This window comes from Ursus arctos, unplaced genomic scaffold (genome assembly GCF_023065955.2).
Source record: "Ursus arctos isolate Adak ecotype North America unplaced genomic scaffold, UrsArc2.0 scaffold_7, whole genome shotgun sequence".
In the NCBI taxonomy this organism is placed as follows: Eukaryota; Metazoa; Chordata; class Mammalia; order Carnivora; family Ursidae; genus Ursus; species Ursus arctos.
In genome coordinates, this window is record NW_026623089.1 from 7319087 (window position 1) to 7332897 (window position 13811).

Sequence of the window (13811 nt, forward strand, 5' to 3'; positions counted from 1 at the left end):
GTTCCCACCAGCCAGACTGGAAAATCTCATAATTCACAGGGCACTGGGTAGCGTTCTCAGAAGCATCTTGCCTCGGTAGTAGGGAGTAATTAGCCTTAGACCAAACCCTGTTCTGGTGCTGCCTCCCAAATCTTAAAAGCAAGATCTGGAAGGATCAAACTGTTTCCAAGTTATTTAACTGCATCCCAGAACAAAGTGCAAAAATATTTATAGGCATACGAAAATATCCAGCACCCAAAAAAAGGAAAATTCACAACGTCTGGCAACTAATTTAAAAAAGTGATCAGACACGCAAACAAGAAAAACACCACACATGATGAGCAGAAAAAAATCAGTCTAACCTGAGCCAGAACTCACACAGATGTGGGAATTAGCAGACAAGGACATTAAATCAGTTACCGCAACTATCGTCCATATGCTCCAAAAGTTAAGTAGGGACATGGAAGATAAAAGAAAAGATCCCAATCAAATTTCTAGAGATGGCAACTACACCAGATTTTTTTCCAATGGAGAAGAACTGCTTTTATTTTTAGTTATGAGTAACCGTGCAACTTACTGATATTTATAACTAATGGCAAGCGAGTGGAACTAAATAATGCTTCCGTCTTACTCACATAAGTAGCCCTTGAGATACATTACGTCTGGAACTGAAAACCCACTGGATGAAATTAATACTGGATTACACAATGCAGAAGAAAAGATTAATGAACTTGAAGATACAGTAATAGAAACTATCCAAAATGAAACCAAGAGAAAAAATAATTTAACAAAAGTAAACAGAACGGGGTGCCTGGTGGTTCAGCTGGTTAAGCATCTGCCTTCAGCTCAGGTCATGATCCTGGGATCCTGGGATGGAGGATTGCATTGGGCTCCCTGCTCAGTGGGGAGTCTGCTTCTCCCTCTCCCTCTGCCCCTCTCCCCCCACTCATGCACACTCTCTCTCTCAAAATCTTTTTTTAAAAAATGAACAGAGCATCGTCAAACTATGATGTGACTTCAAAGGGCCTGATACACATAGAATTGGAATCCCTGAGGGTGAGATGAGAGGAGGTGACAGAAACAATATTTGACTTCCTCCTAATGGCTGAAAAATTCCCAAACACAATAAAACTCATAAATTCACAGATCAAAGATTCCAATCAACACCAAACACAAGAAACATGAAGACAATGACATTAAGGCATGACGTCATCAAACTGCTCAAAGTCAGGGACAAGGCGAAAACCTTAAAAGCTGCTGCAGGAAGAAAAAAAAAAAGCATGTGACATACTGAAAAACAAAGATAAGACATGACATTTCCCACTGATAACAATGCAGGGGAGTAGCCAGTGGGGCACCATCTTTAAAGCACTGAGAGTGGAAAATGCCAACCTAGAATTCTATACCCAGCAAAAGTATCTTTCAAAAACATAGGTGAAATAAAGATATTTTCAGATGTCTTAAGCGAAAAGACATAATCACCAACAGATCCACACAAAAGAATGTAAAAGGCAGTCTCTTAGGCAAAAAGAAAAGGATACTAATTGGAAATATGGATCTGCACAGAGGAACAGAGAGAGGGTGACTCGTGACGCATGCCGACCTTTCTGCCCACTTAGCTCCCTTCTTCTACTGGCCAACTCCTAACACGTTTTCAAGACCACCACCTTCGAACCCAGCGGGGTTCCAAAGCCGTTCCAAGGCCCTCCCAAAGCCCTCTGATTACCCCCTTGCACTGCTCGTCCCCTATTGCATTGTATGGGTTCTCTCTCTCTTCCAGCAGCGTGTGAGCTCCTGTAGGCGGGGATGTGTGCCGATGCTGGTGTTTGGCTGAGGACCAACAAAAGCTTGCTGAGTGGACTGGTATTTGGGGTGACGGCATGACTGTCCACGTCTGGAGACAGGTCGGAGGCACAGCCAACTGGACTCTTCACTGGTCACCAATGTACAGTCTATTTCAGTGTTGCCTGAAGTTTAGTCACTAGTGGGCTTCCTTTTGCTAATATCAATATGTATTATTAATATTCTTGTTCAAGTCGATTCATACTTTCTTACTTAAATAAATGTATTTTTAAAGAAAAAAGAGCAGCCTCCCTCACTCAACCACCACAGAACTCTGATTAAAAGCTTCCCAATATTTTCAGGAGAAGATGTGGAATCCAACGCCTCAGACATCAAATATGTTCCTACATCTGTTCTCAAGTCCAGTCTGGAATTTACATGGTTGGAGGCCAGACAGGCCTGAGAAACTAGACTCCTGTGACAAGGCAGGTGTCCTGATGCTGCCAGGACAGAAGCTTCAAAACCAACAGTTACTCCACAAGTCTCCTCTCTGGAATCCAGATGCCAGGTATGGTGAACCAATGAATAAACACAGAAGCCAAAATCAAGGAAAATCAAAATGATGACTGTGAAGGGGCGCCTGGGTGGCTCAGTCGTTAAGCTTCTGCCTTCGGCTCAGGGCGTGATCCCGGCGTTATGGGATCGAGCCCCACATCAGGCTCCTCCGCTGGGAGCCTGCTTCTTCCTCTCCCACTCCCCCTGCTTGTGTTCCCTCTCTTGCTGGCTGTCTCTCTCTCTGTCAAATAAATAAATAAAATCTTAAAAAAAAAAATGATGACTGTGAAACATTCATGTTGGGGGGTCCTACCCGTGAGTTTGGACTCTGTTTGTGAGGACAGGAGTCCACATGGAGCTTGTCTTCCATCTTAAGAGTGGGGGGTATAGGGTAGTGGAAACAGAGGCAGGCCCTATATGACCAGCAGAATGGACAGACTGAGCTTGGGATTCAGATGGGGCCAGAGCAACCAGGCTCATATTCCAGCTCTGTTATTTGCTAGCTCTGTGGTCTTGGGCAAGCCACCATTTCAATCTGCAAAATGGGTACACATGGTGTGGCATTTAAATGAAATCATGCAAGTTAAGCATCAAGGGCAGTGCCTGGACTTAAATTATCTGTACATATTTAAAAGGAAAAAAAAATATTAGGCAATGTTTTGTTGGGGAAATTCCCAATCTAGCCCCAATTCAGTCTCTGTGATGACATTCTTACCTCCAGTGACCCAGCTCTTTTGTATCAAGCCCTTTTTGGACCAGGCAGTAAGGACACAGGGAGTCAACGAGACACTGTCCCTACCCTCATGAAGCCTCCAGTGCAATGCAAAAGACAGATGTTCATCCGATAATTTCACAAATACATAGCCAAGACCTGTGAAAAAGTACAGGAGGCTGCAAGGGGGTAGTGGTCAGGGAAGGCTTCCGGGAGGCGGCGAGGTTTTGAGCTTTTATCTGAAGAGCAAAAGAGGCCAACCAGGTTAGGAGGTAGGGGAAGGGGTGAAGGCATTCCCAGCAGGGGACACCGCATGTGTACTAACAACCCATCTGCCACTATTCACCAAGGCAAGCCATACAATGAACTTCACAAAGGACAAGCTAATAAGCCTGAAGCAACTGTCCTTGAAAACATCTCAACAGGCATTCAAATAACTGGAGGAATCATGAGGAGATTGTGGAAAAGACCAAAGACTGAGCTGGTGCCTCTCTGGAGGTCAGGGAGGTAGTTCCGAGTAGACACGAGGCTCTTCTTACAACCGGCCCAGGCTGTCTCGCAGGTACCAAGCCCCGGTCACTTGATCATATTCAAGCAGAGGCTGAAGGGGCTTTCATCAGTGACGCCGCAGGCGGAGGCTGGCCCCAGGAGGCCGCTCGGACAGGGACAGTGACCGCTGGCACTAAGAACTATGCCAAATGCGAGCAGCTACAGTACCCCTCCCGCCCCAGAAGATGCATTTCTTCCAGTGCATATTCTGAACTTTATATGCTTCCTAATGCCCTTGATCCTGTCTTGAATCCCAAGCTTCCCAAAGTCAGTTTTGCATACGGGTGACACACTGTTTGATTTTAGGTAGAACAAGGACATGCATTTTAATGTAACTGTTTTGCATTTATTTTTAGAGTAATCTATTTATGGTAAGTAAGTGATTCTGGTTTCCCATTTATAGGAATGATCAAAGTTCCTTTTAAAATACATTTATTTAGGGGCATTTGGGTGGCTTAGTCGTTAAGCATCTGCATTCGGCTCAGGTCATGATCCCAGGGTCCCAGGATTGAGCCCCGCATCAGGATCCCTGCTCAGTGGGAAGCCTGCTGCTCCCTCTGCCTCTCCCCCTGCTGTGTTCCCGCTCTCTGCTGTGTCTCTCTCTGTCAAATAAATAAAATCTTTTTTTTTAATTAAATAAATAAATAAATAAATAAATAAAATACATTTATTTAGGGGCACTTGGGTGGCTCGGTTGGTTAAGTGTCCGACTCTTGGTTTCATCTTGGGTCATGATCTCAGGGTCCTGGGATGGAGCCCCGCATCAGGCTCCCCACTCAGCAGGGAGTCTGCTTGAAGATTCTCTCCCTCTGCCCCTCCCCTGACTCTGCTCTCTCTCTCTCAAATAAATAAATCTTTAAAAATAAATAAATTTTAAAAAATAAAACACATTTACTTAGGGGCGCCTGGGTGGCTCAGTTGGGTAAGCGTTCAACTTTTGATCTTGGCTCAGGTCTTGATCTCAGGGTCATGAGTTCAAGCCCCGTGTTGGGCTCCACGCTAGGCATAGAGCCTACTTTAAAAAAAAAAAAAGTTTTTTTTTAACTATTTAAGTTTTTAAAAATAAATTGATTTAAAGAAAAATGAAGTAAATAAGAGTGCTGGTGGCAAGTACCCAGATACGGTAAAAATTGTAAATTTTTTCTATAATGACTGATGCTGGGGAGAATACTGCCAAATCCAAATGAGTTTAATTTTTGTGTCTATCAAGCTCCCACACAGCTCTGGGGAAATCATCAATCACCAAAGAAGCAACAGCCAGTGGCAACGTGTGCATCCTGACCTGACAGGTGAACGGCAGCAGAGCCCGTTGTACACACGGGTGATCCTGCAAGCCAGGGTCACCCGGGCCACCAGCACCTCAGCTGGGAGGAGGGGAGCAGGTGGGTGCTCGGCCCAGGCGGCCGAACCAGCCAGGAGCCCCAGTATAAGATTCTGCTCTGCCCTCTCAAGGAGTTATCCTGAAACCCTTCAGTCGGCCTGGGAACATGCATAACACTCAAACTTAGGATCCTGTCCGTTGCTACCCGAGGCTCCAGGGGCCATCCTGCTAGAAGTTCCTTGGAAATGAAACAGCCCTTCCAATGATTACATGTCAAGCCTGATGCCTTCCATGCTCGTGGGGAATATAAAATTTTGCGCACAGATACTCTCAAGGCAGCAGAAATTCTTCCCCCTCAGAATAGAGCCTCCCAGGGCTCCTGGGGCAAGCACATTTGTTGCTGTGGCCCCCAAAGACAGAAGCAGAGATCTGGACCCTCAGAGGAGAACTCTGGAGAAACAGCAGCTGTGCTTGTACACCACAAGCCTCTGCCCAACCCAGGCAGCGCCCCGAAGCCGCGTGTAAGGCTGGGGGAGCGCAGGGGTGCCGGGGACGCGGGGTGTGCAGCTGCCCGGGGCAGTGATGCCTGTCCGGGCCAGCTTGTGGGCTCCGCATACCAAAATGCGCTGGGGCCCCTGGGGATTTCACAGATTTACTATCGGTGAAGGGCAATAATCACGCCAGGAGGAGCAATTATTGCCAAATCATTTAGGATTTAAAAAATCATTGGCAAGAAGATAGAGGTCAAGAGGTGCGCTGTCGGGGGAAATAAAAAACCCCTATCCTGTCAGGCCCGGGATGCACTTCCTCTCTGACTGCAACACTGACTGTGGAAGGAGCACGGAGACATCCCACGGAACACGGACATCCAGAGTCCCGCAGGCGGGATTTCTGGTTCAAGCCCTAATGCAGATTCATTCACCTTTCTGAAATCTTTCCCGCCACCATCTCTTTACCATCCCAGGGCCCAGGGGAAGAACCCGTTCTAACAGGTGATGATGTCTGGGAGCTCGGACTTTCAGTGCCAAGGAGCTTTCCCAAGCAAGCCCACGATGACATTTTCTGGTCATCCCAGGACTCTGCCCAGGAACACTCTCCCTCTTTCGGGGGAGCAGGGCTGGGGGGGAAGGAACACAGGGCTCTGTCCAGATCTCAGCCCGAGGGGCACCCCCCCCCCCAGGAAGACGCCTCAAGAGGACACCTAGCACTCAGGGAGCCCCGGGTCTTCTGCCTGCACCCAGACCCCCGCAGAGACCTGCAATGGCTCACTGTTAAGTAATTCCCCCCCTCAGTCTGACACATTCGTGAGGAAAAATACCAACACAGCACAGCTCAACGACCACTGTTTTACAGAAAGAAACAGGGCGTGGTGAGGATGTGGGGGATTACAGCTGGTAAGGAAGGTAAACTGATACCACCTTTCTGAAACAGAAATAAGCAATGTGCGGGGCGCCTGGGTGGCACAGCGGTTAAGCGCCTGCCTTCGGCTCAGGGCGTGATCCCGGCGTTATGGGATCGAGCCCCACATCAGGCTCCTCTGCTGGGAGCCTGCTCTTCCTCTCCCACTCCCCCTGCTTGTGTTCCCTCTCTCGCTGGCTGTCTCTATCTCTGTCAAATAAATAAATAAAATCTTAAAAAAAAAAAAAAGAAATAAGCAATGTGCATCATGGCCCGACAACTACCCCACTAGGTGGGATTTCTCCAAAAATGATCAGATACATACAAAAGGACATGCATTCAAAGGTGTTTACAGGGTTAACTACAAGAGGGAAACTGGGAGTAAAGCTCCATGTCCAGCAATAGGGGATGGTAAAGAACACTACGAGGGCTGGGGCTCCTGGGTGGCTCAGTCGGTTAAGCAACTGCCTTCAGCTCAGGTCATGATCCCAGGATTCTGGGATCAAGTCCTGCATCAGGCTCCTCACTGAGCAAGGAGACTGCTTCTCCCTCTGCCTGCTGCTCCCCCTGCCCATGCTCTCTCTCTGACAGATAAATAAAATCTTTAAAAAAACATACATATAAAAACTAAAAAATTGGAAAGATTAAGCATGATTTGTGTCATTCTAGCCCAGTGGGATGATGAGCAGCTTTTTTCCTTGTACTTTCTGAATTTTTTCTATCTCCTTTAATGAACATCAGTTACTTCATACGATAAAATTCTTGTGCTTTGAGGAAAAGAAAATCTATTTTAAAAAAGGTTCTTGGGGCGCCTGGGTAGTGCAGTCGTTAAGCGTCTGCCTTCGGCTCAGGGCGTGATCCCGGCGTTCCGGGATCGAGCCCCGCATCGGGCTCCTCCGCTGGGAGCCTGCTTCTTCCTCTCCCACTCCCCCTGCTTGTGTTCCCTCTCTCGCTGGTTGTCTCTATCTCTGTCAAGTAAATAAGTAAAATCTTTAAAAAAATAAAAAAAAATAAAAAAGGTTCTTGGTGGCAAGGGCGGGGGGGATAGCTTAGGAAAAAATAAGGTTTTAAAGGTTTTACAGACACCTTGTGACTGAGATATATGCTAAGAGCAACCCCAGAGCCAGAACTTCCTGCAACTCCAGACGGTCTCCAACCCAAGGCTGCGGTGCTAGGACTGTCCTTGTCTGGAGACAGCTTCACGTTCAAATCGGGGCCGCGGGAGCCATGAGCCATTTCTCCTGGCTCTCTCCTGGTGCTCCAGGCTCACACTGTCCCAGCCAGGTGTCCCTGAACTGACAGCCGAGACTGTGCACGCAGCTGTGGGGCAGGGTCTGAGCTGGGGGAGGGGTCTGGGGACAGGCCTTCCATGGAAATCCATGACGGGGAGGAGGCCATGAGAAAAATAAATGGCCCCAAGGGGCCCCACATGGACATTCACTTCCCAGCCACAGGTCTTGCCACTAGGGTAACAGCCTGTCCTCCTAGCCATGTAGCTAGAATGAATGATCTGAGAACCAGCGAGAGCAGAATGACGGTGCCACGTCCATGTTTTACGCACAGCCCTCTCAGGATAACCCTACAAACCTTGTCCCCATATTCGATAGGCCATCCTGAGGGCATTTACCCTCCCCACCTAACATCCTCTCTAACTTTATTGTCTATAGTAAGCATTCTGCCAACGGTATTTAGTATTTTTCAAAATAGCAAGTGATGCTGTAGTACTAAATATGCCTTTTCAAAGTTCAATTACCAAGCCTAAAAATCCTGCTATGTGGCTGGCCCCCGCCTTGAGAACCGGGCTACAGCAGAGGCCTGGAGGGGACGGGGTCCCAGCCACATGCCTCATCAGCAGAGTAATCTAGGGTTTCTATGACTACTCCCTGATGCTATGGTTCTCAACTGGGGGCAATCTGGCCCCCGGGGGGACATTTGGCAACATCTGGAGACATCTATAGTTTCACAGCTAAGGGAAGGATTGCACAGGACAGTCCCCCACCACAAAGAATGATCTGGCCCCAAAATGTCAAGAATGCCGAAGTGGGGAAATGCTGCCCTAACCTTAAAATGGAAATGCGAGTACCTAGGACAAGGACTGGAGTACGGACTTCATCAAATAAAGATACGTGACGGTACCCGGGTGTGCCCAGCACACACAGCGCTCCAGGTAGTCGAGGTCCTTCCTCTCCAAGCCTCAGGCTCCCCATCTGTGCAATGGGCGCCCCCAGCCCCCAGTTTCTTGGCTGCTGTGCTAAGCCCTCTGGTTTCAACAGGCCCAATTTCCACGAAACCTGCATAATTTGCAACGGACACAATTTCTGTTTATGGAAAACCGCCAGAACCTTCACATCATTTGGGCTGCGGTATGAAGCTATAAAATCACCCACTGATTCAGAAGCCTTAAGCCATGAGAAATTAGGTATTTCTAGAAGTAACCTTTAAGGTATGTTATTCTTTGCCTTATTACTGAATCCCAGAAAGGGCCTGGTTACCTCTTAGAGGTTTGAATTTCCAATCTATTACAGTAATACCAGCAATCTGTTATTTCTAGGGTACCGCGGAAAGGTTAGAATGAAAATTGGATTTGGGTGGTTATGTCCATTCAGAGCGCAGGCGGAGGACTCAACAGTGGAAGCCGGCCGGGGCCTGGAAGGAGCAGTTATCAAGGGAAATGACTGGTGATAACTTTATTGATTAAAGCAGCTTGAAAAATTTAAGATTTACCACAGCCTGCCACTGCGGGAGCAAGATCGCTCCTCATAGGCATTTTTCATTAAAAATAAAGAAGCAGGAACGGAGAATTATTACCCTGTGCATAAGACACAGTTCATTTGAAATGGCCTTATTTTGAAATACTGCCTTAAAATGTCTACACATCCTGAGGCTCCAAACAACATTAACGAACATTTTAGAAAACCAGCGGGGTGAGAGTGTTAACAACATGCAGTTGCCACTCAACTGTCTGTCAGGGGAGAGACAGAAATGACATGTGAGGGTGGAAGGGAGAATGATAATGTGAGAGGTGAGTAAGATTCAGATTTGCCGCGTGTGCTCAGAGCCGCCAGAGAAAACAATCCCTCAGCTACCCAGGGCCTCCGACGCTCGCAATCAACTGCTGAAGGGACCTCAACCTCATCACACAGAGATTCACGAGGAATCCCCAAGCCGAAGCCCACCCCCGCCCGACCCCGCAGCCCCAGCACCCGTCAGATGAGATGCCCAGATTAACCTGCCTCCCATACGGGCCTCAGCTGCTCTCGGAGGTGCGGGGAGGGCAGTTTCTCCTTTCGAATGTGAAAGATAATGTCATGATGTATAATTCTAAACACTGGGACTTGTTTTTAAGATTTTATTTATTCATTTGAGAGAGACAGCACAGAGGGAGAATGAGAGGGACTCCCCACCAAGCAGGGAGCCCAAGGCAGGCCTGGATCCTAAGACCCTGAAATCACGACCAGAGCCAAAGGCAGGTGCTTTAACCAACTGAGCCACCCAGGTGCCCCCTAAATACTGATTTTTATTTTATTTTTTTAAAGATTTTACTTATTTATTTGAGAAAGAGAGAACACAAGCAGGGGGAGCAGCAGAGGGAGAGGGAGAAGCAGGCTTCCCGCTGAGGAGGGAGCCCATGTGGGGCTCGATCCCAGGACCCTGGGATCATGACCTGAGCTGAAGGCAGACGCTTTAACCAAATGAACCACCCAGGTGCCCCCTAAATACTGGTTTTTAAACTCACATTATATTAGCTTTTCTCCTACTCTGTAACAAATTATCTTAAGAATTTTATTCTCTCTTAAATTTATCCTATGAGTAGAATATAAATATAGACAGGGGTGCCTGGATGGCTCAGTCGGTTGGTGTCCAAAACTCTTGGTTTCGGCTCAGGTCATGATCTCAGGGTCGTTGGATGGAGCCCCAAATTGGGCTCCACGGTCAGCGTAGTGTCTCCTTGAGAGTCTCTCTCTCCCTCTCCCTCTGCCCCTCCCCCTGATGGCATGAGCTCACTCTCTAAATAAATAAAATCTTTTAAAAATAAATAAATACATATATATATATATATACACACACACAGTTCTTTATATTTAAGAAATGAAAAGGTAAGCCATAATATTTATAAAAAGGGCTCCAATGAGATGAGTAGAAAGAGAAAGAAAAGGACAGAAGTTCTACTTCCTTGACTATAGCTTGTTTTGTGGATTTGATTTTGGAGCCAAGTAAATATTTTACATAACTATAAAAAAATGTAAATGTTGAAAACCAATTCCTTAAAAATTACAAGTAAAGTGAATTCAAAGAGGGTCCTGTTGGCACCATACCATCCAGAGAAGAACTAGTCCTTGTGGCCTAAAATACAGTATTTTGGCTGTAAATCTCTAGAGGGTGGTGCTCTACACAGAAAAAAAAAAAAGAAATCCTAAACAGTAAGGGTCATGCGTCCTATCAGATTCAGTGATCAGTCAGGACAGTGACGCTGTGATGGCCGTCCAGTCCACTGGGTCACCAACCACAATCGTGTCCCAGGCTCCGGGGCACTGCTAGCCCTGGGCAGCACCAAACTGTTCTTGTTTGGTTTCTTTCACATAGTGTCTGAGATTCAAGACTCTTGTGTGTACTATGGACGAAAACAAACGACTGATTCTGCTGGTATCCTTGAGAGCCAAGATGTCTGACGTGGAAAAAGGAAATACAGATAGAAGACTGATGAGGTCAAGGAGAAATCCACAGGCCTGATGCATCAGAGGCTTCAGTATGAACTCCAGGTGCAGTTCATGCTTAAAGACAGATACTTTTCTGAGCCTGTTGACTAAAAAGGCTCAGAAAAAGGGTGCCTGGGTAGTTCAGTTGGTTAAGCATCTGCTTAAGTCATGATCCCAGGATCCCGGGATCCTGGGATCGAGACAGACCCAAGTTGGGCTCCCAGCTGGGCAGGGAGTCTGCTTCTCCCTCTCCCTCTGCCCCTCCCCCCACAAATGCTCCCTCCTCAAATAAATAAATAAATAATCTTAAATAAAAAATAAATAAATAAAAAGGCTTAGAAATGATCAACCCAGTAGCAACAAGAACCATTAACGCTCCCATTATGATTTCTAAACACCATTTTCCACTAAAGGTAAGCATGGCTCCTTGGAAGAAGGTGAATCCCAGGCCTGCGGCAGGGAATGTGCAGGGCAGGTGTGGAACATCCTGTCATAACAGGGAATAAAGTACCTCAAAGACTATTGGGGTTAGGTCAGAAGGACCTAGAGACCAACTTAAGGGGGTCCCACTGGTCAAAGATGAAATACTTTCAACATGAATAAGATGATGACTGCCGAGGACTGAAGCACATCAAATCTGTTTAAATCTATCAATTTCCAGTGATATATGTAGCTTTAAATCTCCTTTGTTACCTTGGGAGGACACTAGAGAATCAACTCATTATTGTAAAAACTAATGAACAATGAGAAAGAAACAGGCATTTATCTGGAGCTCCCTATGTGAACTGTACCCCAGAGTAACAAACAGCTGGTGAGAAGTTTTCCTATGCAGAAGTAATCCAGAGGGGGAAATGAAGAAGGAATGATAGAATTGAAATATTTCCATTCTACAGTCCTTGAAGAATTAAAGGAGTTGGCACCAATCATGAATAGCAGCTAATAACACAAAAGGAGAAAACTGGACATTCTCCGCCTGCTGATAGAGGACACACCACCACCTAGAAAGTAGTCGTCAAAAAACTGAACCAGATTCTGACCAAACTTCTAGATCTAACGATCGATATTCAGAGAACAGAGGACAGAAGAGCATGTGAAAGTATACCAGAGGTGCAATCAACAAAATCCAGACCATGGGAAATTCCATAGGACAAACCACCTAGTTACCCCTTCATAAAGTTGCAAGGAAAAACAAAAGGGAGATGGGGGGCTGGGAAGGGGATCAGTAGATTAAAAAACACTTGAGAATCTCACTGACCAATCACAATGCAAGAGCCTTGTCCGGCTCTGATTCAAACAAACTGTAAGCAACATAAAACAATTTTAAGACCATCAAGGAAATGTGAACGATGATTGGATATTTGGTGATATTACAGAATTATTGTTGGTATTATTTAGACCTGGCAATGGCACTATCCATGATTTTAAAAAGAATTCCTATGTTTTAGGGACACAGAAATATTTACAGATGAAATAATACGATTTCTGGGATACGATTCAAAATAATTTAGGGGAGGAGAACGGATGGAGTATAGATTAAACAAGTGGCTACCGATCTTGAAGATTAATTAGTGGCCAAATACGGGACAATCTGAGCAACAAAATTAAGAACAATAGGAATGGACTGTAACTTAGGGAGTAAAACAAATAATCCTTGAGTCCATGTTGGAATAAACAAGTCAATGGGGAAAAAAAGGAGAGCTCTTACTTAGAGTAAATTCGAGCTAATAAATATAGAAGGAATGATAGAAATACAAATTCATCGTGCGGCAAACACCCCGTAACAACTGCTTCAGGTAAGAATGATCAAAGGTTGCAAACGTGAAGAGGGGAAAAGAATGATGGGAGAGAGGGTATTTATACAGTCACCATGCTTTCCCACAAGATACTTGTTAGTTAAATGGGACAAGTAGTAATTCCACAGTGTGGAGGACCCTGGCACAGACCACCTCCGAGGCTGATCAGAGTGAACCTCGGCAACGACGGGGCGACATGCCCTCATGTGCCTCCGGAAGGAATGCGCCAAGAGGGCACAGCACTGTTTCTGGGACATTTCTGCCAAAAATGCATAACCTAACATTAAATTAAATCACGAGGAGACATGAGGAAAAAAACCAAACTGAGGGATAGTCTACAAAATAACCAGCCAGTATTCTTCAAAAATGCCACCGTCCTTAGAGACGAGAAAGACTGAGGAGCTGGCCCAGAAGGAAGGACCCTGGGGGACGCCACTGCTACAAGCAACGGGTCCCAAACAAAGACGCTGGTGGGCTGGCTGATGACGTCTGATTTTATCACTGTTCTATGACTGTTATGTAAGATGTTAGCATCTGGGGAAGCTGGTTTAAGGGCATATGGAAATTCCTTGTGCTAATTTTGCAACTTTCATAAGTGTGAAATTCCTTCAAAATGAACGGTTAAAAATAAGTTTTTTCTAAGTGGTTGCTGGTTGATCGTTAGCGAAGCTCGGTGATGGGTACCTCGGTTCATTACACTACTCTCTCTATCTGCACGGGTACGTGAAATGTTCCACGATAAAAAGTTAAACTGAGAAGTTTCGGAGACAAAACAACCCCATGGAAGGTACAGACCCTGTTTGGATTTGATTCAAACAAATCAACATGAAAAAACATTTCTGAGACAACCAGGGAAATTTAAATACGATTATTGGATAATACTAAGGAATCACTGTTGATTTTGTAGGTAGATTTTTTCCCACTGTGATTAAAAAAACACAAAATTTAACAATGTTAGCATTTAAAGCGTACAAATCAGTGGCATTAAGTACATTTACAATGACCACCACCCCTGTCCAGTTCCA

General features: G+C 45.8%; 1 protein-coding gene across 1 annotated transcript in view; it reads right to left on the bottom strand.

Moving 5' to 3' along the window:
• Positions 1 to 13811, bottom strand: part of LHPP (phospholysine phosphohistidine inorganic pyrophosphate phosphatase) — a 125560-nt gene that overhangs the window by 79825 nt on the left and 31924 nt on the right. The window lies entirely within an intron of this gene.